This window comes from Ovis aries, chromosome 18, assembly GCF_016772045.2.
Source record: "Ovis aries strain OAR_USU_Benz2616 breed Rambouillet chromosome 18, ARS-UI_Ramb_v3.0, whole genome shotgun sequence".
Classification (NCBI taxonomy): Eukaryota; Metazoa; Chordata; class Mammalia; order Artiodactyla; family Bovidae; genus Ovis; species Ovis aries.
The window spans coordinates 32,564,309-32,570,549 of record NC_056071.1 but is presented as its reverse complement, the minus strand read 5'-3'; the positions used below and the strand labels follow the sequence as shown (position 1 = coordinate 32,570,549).

At 53.0% G+C, this 6,241-nt stretch overlaps 1 pseudogene; it reads left to right on the top strand.

Moving 5' to 3' along the window:
* Positions 1 to 2,207: 2,207 nt before the first annotated feature.
* Positions 2,208 to 5,366, top strand: LOC101122311 (granzyme H-like; annotated as a pseudogene).
* Positions 5,367 to 6,241: the final 875 nt, after the last annotated feature.

Sequence of the window (6,241 nt, the reverse complement as noted above, 5' to 3'; positions counted from 1 at the left end):
TCACTGATTCCTCCTTTATTCACATACTTGTTAGGCACCTACTCTGCCAGGGGAACATCTGTTCACATTTCTGATCTGTCACCAGCTTCCCCCTCCAGCACATACACCGCCCCTCTCATCCCCACCTTCCATCTCTGGAATAAAACTTCTACTGTACCAGTAGCCAGCTCCCTCCAGTCACAGATCCCCAGTGCCAGCTCCCCCTGCAGGCTGCCTGTGAGCTCCATTAGAGAAGGGAGACCCCCTCCTCAGGAGTACAGGTCCCAGTTGATTCCCACCCGCATGTGTTATCTATATACCCTCTGCCTTATCCACACCTACTCCCCTCCCCCACATCCCAGTGTCCAGGGGGCAACAGAAGAGAATCCAGATTTGGAAAGGGGACCACCTGAGAAACTCTGGGGTTGAGGGGGGCACTTTCTCACCCTAACAGATATGGGGGAGGTTTACAAAGGTGTGGCTCACCCCATGACAGTTCCTTCCCTGCATCAGTGCAGGCAGAGCTCAGAAGCCTGAGAAAGTTTCAGGAGGCCTTCAGTATTCCTAGGCCCAGCTTGAATGCCTGTCACAGCCTCTTGGAGTCCTGGGCCCAGGGCGCTGTGCAGCCTCTGGTGTCCTGAGGGCACACCCTCCTTCAGCCCCAAGGGACCGTGAGGGAGCTCTTCCACCTTGGGCTGAGCCAGCCACTCCCCACCTTCATCATTCCCACGTGTGTTTATGTATGAATATATTTATCTCCAAAGGAAACTCACTCTAAAGAAAATCATTGGTTTCAAGGTATCCTAAAGTTTCAAAGAGTATCTATAGCCTATAGTCATTGGGTACATTTCTTCCTGTATTTTTTTTCATCAATGGCTGAAGTTTTGATGCAAGGTTCAGAAAAGCAACCTTAGTTTTAAGACATGCAGTTTAGAGAGGGCTTAAGAGAAGTGGTTTGCTGAACATTTGAATGGAGAGTGAGCTTCAACTATTGCAAAATGTGTTCTGGCAGAAAGTAATACATATTCATCAAAATATATTCCTCATAAATGGAACATACTCAACATGGTGCGTGCAAGGGTGCGAAGTTACTGCTGTCGTGTCAGATTCTTTGTGACCCTATGACTGTCGCCCTCCAGGCTCCTCTGCCCATTCATCACAGAAAGACAACTAAATACAGGACATATGGATAAGAAAAGTAAACGCAGTGCAGTCCCTCCACCCCCAGATCACCGTCAGTAATGCTGAAGCATATTGCCTTCCACTGTTTTTCTATTTATTCATAAGATGCTCTTGCTTCAACTCCCTTGGGGTTGGGTTGTTTAGAACTCCTCATGCCGTCCTTTCCATTCCACTTTCTTCTGTCCTCATACTGGGGAAAGTGTTGGGTCATCTGCAAATGTCTAGGATGGCCTGGCCCAGAGACATCTGAGACGTGGCTCTCTGGACTCTGGACAGAGAATACTCAGTGGGGAGTAAGGATTAGATGACCGGCATCTGTTTCCCCTTCCCCACTCACCAGTCACCAGCATTGCTGGAGAGGAAGCCCCTCCTGACTCACAAACACCCTGATTCAGGTGGGACAGACGCCAGATGAGATTGAGGGGTGCTGGATACCTCAGCACAACCCAATCCTGTCCCTCATTGCCAAAGGACCCAGTGATGGTTTGTTTTGTTTTAATGAATATCAAGTCCAGGACTTTCATTCAAAATTTTCAGATAAGAAAGGCTCTCTTTGTTACAGAACCCTTATATTTAAACAAGAGATTCTAAATCCTCCAAAAATGTGAGGCTGGAACCCTGCAAGACAGGAAGTGGGGCTGCTGTTTGGGCCACTGGGTGAGTCCAGGTCTCGCTGCTCCTCAAGCAAGTGCGGTCTCTGCCTCACCCTTGGCCCCAAGCAGAGCCCTGCGCCATGGTCCTCACGCACGTGTCCTCTGCCCGCAGGCTCTAGGTCTCCTCCAGCCCCTGAGCTTCCCAAGTACAGGAGCCATGTCGCTGTATCCCTGACCCTCGCCTATTGGGTAGTTCTTCATGCTTTTCCCAGAATCAAAGAAGACCCGAGAGGGGAGAGATGCAGCCCCTCGTGATTGAGTCACTGAGGGCCTCTGGGGATCCAGCTCCTACCCTGGCTGCAACACAGCCTCCACCTCCTTGCTGCTCCTCCCGCTCTGTGACTCTGCAGTGGGAGGGCAAGTGTGGTGACAGTGTCGTTCTCACCTATCCCACAGCAGAGAACATGGGCCCACGTGGCATGCTCACACCCGGCTGGGGGAAGCACAGCTCTGGGGGGTCTGTGGGGGCACTGAGCCTCCCTGCTTCCTTCCCCTGTGCTTTGTGTCTGGAAGGAAGAAACCCCAGCAGCTCTGACCTGGGCAAATCTTCTGGAGGATGCAGCTACCCCTGCTCCTGATGGCCTTTCTTCTGCCTCCCGGGCTGGGACACGTGAGTGACCATCCCCATTCCCGACAGGGTAGCCCATCTCACTAAACCTCTGCAGTCCTGGCCCTTCTGCTCAGCTCCAATTTCTGAACCAGCATCCATCCCAACTGAGACTACAAGTTTGATGCTGCATAGACATTCAGCAAGGATGGATGGTAGGAAGCAAGCCTCACTAAAAGCTTTTGTAGCTCTTAGCCTCTCTCTCAACACTGGTAAAGTGGGTTGTGCACTTGGTGGAGGATGTGAAGCTATAACACACAAGTAAGTAAAATTCCTCCCTCCAGCCAGGAAAGGACCCCTCAGACAAACCATCCACAGCGCGGGAGTTGACAGTGGACCCAGCTTAAGAACCAGAGAAACTTGCCAGTTTCCCCGCCCTTCACTCCTGCCCAGGAGAGGAGCCCAGGGTGTGACTGGTCAGAAATGGCTAGATGCAGCACCCAAAGCTCTCTGGGTGTCGTTACTCTTCCCCAGGCCCCAAGCCGTTCCTTTTCTGCCCCACTGTCTTGGGCAGTGTCCTCCCCCATCCCTGTGCTCTTAAATCCCACCAGTACTATCCCCACCAAACCTCAGCCAAAAGCTAATTAGAGGCCATTCATGCGTGTAATCAACGGATGTTTACTGAGATCCTGGGATGCATTATGCCCTAGGACATGAGGATTTTAGAAAATCCAACTCCATAAACCTATAGGTGGATTATTAGAAAATGGCACCATCAGGACGTTAGCAGAGGCTCAGAGGGGTCCAGGAGACTCCATGAGAATGAGGGGTGGGGGTCCCATCCATTATCTTCTGGGCTCCACCCTCTGGAAGGCAGTCTCGGGGCCCTCCATATGTGTGTGTGAATCAGGACATAGGGAACAATACTGAGGTTTGGGGTTCAAAAAAGTTTATCCCACTGCAGTGAGAACCTGGGGGACTCTCCCCTAGTGTCTGTTGGGCACTGTCGACCCACCTTGACTGCAACCTTCCCAAATCTCCCTTCTAACCATAGCCTCCCCCATCTCCCCATCTTTCAGCCTTTTCTTTCAGAGGAGATCATTGGGAGCCATGAGGCCAAGCCCCACTCCCGCCCCTACATGGCTTTGGTTCAGCCTCTGGATGAGAAGAGTTGGAAGAAGTGTGGCGGTATTGTCACACAAAAGGACTTTGTTCTGACAGCTGCTCACTGCAGAGGAAGGTGAGGGGCAGTAGCCAGCCTACCCTACCTGAGGCCTGGACAGGGACCCGTCCTCTCCCCAGGAGCTGAGCCCAGGGGTACCCCTCCTTCACCCCAGGATCCTGGAAATCAGGACCACAGGAGCTCATCAAATAAGACATCTTACGAGCAGGACTAGGGTGAGGAAAAGCTGAGAAACAGGACAAGTAAAGTTTTGAGGTCAGTGGGTCGGAGGTGAGAACAAGAGGCAGGTATGAGAAGGGTCGATCCACAGTGGCCAAATAAAGCATCAGAGAAGGATGAGAGTGTGCAGTGAGAGCCAAAACCCAGACTCAGAGTCACTTCACAATATCGCTGAGAAAGCTCCCGGGAGCCCTGCCCTCACGTCCCCGAGAAGCACAGGGCCCAGAGTCACTCAGCCCAGGACCGGCTGTCACCTCAATTCCCCCTCAGCTGCTGCCCTACCCTGGAGTCAGCTGCCTGTCACAGCTCGTGGGCTGTATCTCCGGTGACCCCATGATCCCTACACCCCTCCTCTGCTCTCCATGCAGCTCAATCAACGTCACCCTGGGGGCCACAACATCAAACAGCAGGAGAGGACCCAGCAGGTCATCAGGGTGAAGAGGGCCATCCGCCACCCAGACTATAATCCTGAGAACTTCTCCAATGACATCATGTTACTGCAGGCAAGGAAAACTCCCCACTGGCCCTGCCCTCCTAGGATCAGATCATAGATCTCCCAGGATCCCCTGCCTCTTTCTTCCTTCCTATCTTGGCCACCTGACCAGTCTCAGGGGGAGAGGTGAGAGATGGGGTCCATGCAGCCTCATCATGGCATCCAGGCCAGAGAATCACTGGCTAAGCCAGACTCTTGTCTCTTCCCATCAGCTGGAAAGAAAGGCCAAGCAGACGTCAGTTGTGAAGCCTCTTAGTCTGCCCAAGGCCAAGGCCCGGGTGAAGCCAGGACAGGTGTGCAGTCTGGCTGGCTGGGGGCAGGTGGCCCCGGGCACTCCAGCCACCACCCTGCAGCAGGCAGAGCTGACGGTGCAGGAGGATCGCGTGTGCGAATCCCTCGACCACAGTCCCTACAGCCGGGCCACCCAGAAATGTGTCGGGGACCCAAGGAAGGTGAAGACCAGCTTCAAGGTCAGTTTTCCTGCATCTAAGCACACAGACCCGGGAGGTATGGGTAGGGCAGAGGCCGTATCTTCATCCTCAGCTGAGAGCTTTGGCAGCCTGCTCCTTGAATCCAATGTTTTGCCATTTTTTTCGTGAGTTGGTCAGGAAGCATCAGTCATCCCACAGCTTTCTTATCACCACAGTTTCCAGGAGAAAATTGACAGATAGGTAGACGTGAGTCCAGCTGCTAAGAACAGTCAGTCAGGCTGGAGCCCCAGGACCAGGAAGTGACCAGGCCTCCCTGGGCCTAGGTCTTCCCCACAGCCCCTGGCTGAGACCACCCAGCCTGGGCGGCAGGGAAGACAGAGCAAGGAGGCCTGCTCAGCCCTTATCTCTCTGCCAACAGGGTGACTCCGGTGGACCCCTCGTGTGTAAAAAAGTGGTCCATGGTACTTTCTCCTATGGAAAGGCGAATGGGATACCTCCAAGAATCTTCACCCAGGTCTCACACTTCCTGCCCTGGATAAAGAGAACAATGAAGCAGCTCTAACAGCAGCTTGAGACTGACCTTTCTCTGCACTGACCACTGTCCTGGGGCAGCAGCAAGAATCCCATAGGGATTGGCAGTGGGATCACAGGGCCACAATAAATGGGATCTCTAAAGCAATGGTGACTGAATTCCTATTTATTCCTGGAACCACTTCAATGCATAACCACGCGGCTCCAGGGCGCCCTCTGCTGTCAGTTCTGGGTTTTACTTCCTCCTTCCTCCCTAGCCCTCTGCTGCTAAGTCGTGTCCCACTCTTTGCGACCCCATGGACTGTGGCCTGCCAGGCTCCTCTGTCCATGGGATTTACCAGGCACAAACACTGGAGTGGGTTGCCATTTCCTTCTCCAGGGGATCTTCCCGACCCAGGGATCGAATCCGCGTCTCTTGCATCTCCTGCTTGGCAGGCAAATTCTTTACCACTAAGCCACCCTAGGCCTCACTCCTCCCTAAATCCCATGCTGTCTGTATAGAATCTCATTGATTCCTCAATGAGAAATCATTGAGAAAATGATCTGGTACTTAGCCAAAGCAAGAAAATCTCTTTGGTGCTTAGCCTTCAGCCAGGGATGAATCTAAAGGGCAATTCCTTACAAAGGACAAATTCTCCCCAAAATGGTCCTCTCTGGGTGTTAGAAATTTCTTACCTCTCTAAGCTAAACACTGTCACCAACCCCTCAACAATTTAGCAAAGAACAGGTCAGAGGACGGAGAATAATTCCAGGGACTGAGCAGGTCAGGGGGCCATGCCATGGGCACTCAGATTCCTGTCTCCAGAGCCTCTCTCTCTCCTATGAGGGCAGGCTGCTCCCATGCTGGAACTGTCTGGAGCTTAGGAGGCAGACATGTTCCCATGATGGTCCTCAGTCTCACCCAGGTCCCATCTTCACACCCTGCCCCAGGCCCAACTCAGGACTCAGTCAACCTTGCTCCCTGTGTACCGTCCCACACCAGCCCCTGTTTTCCACCTGGGTGCCCTTGCCACCAGCTCCTTT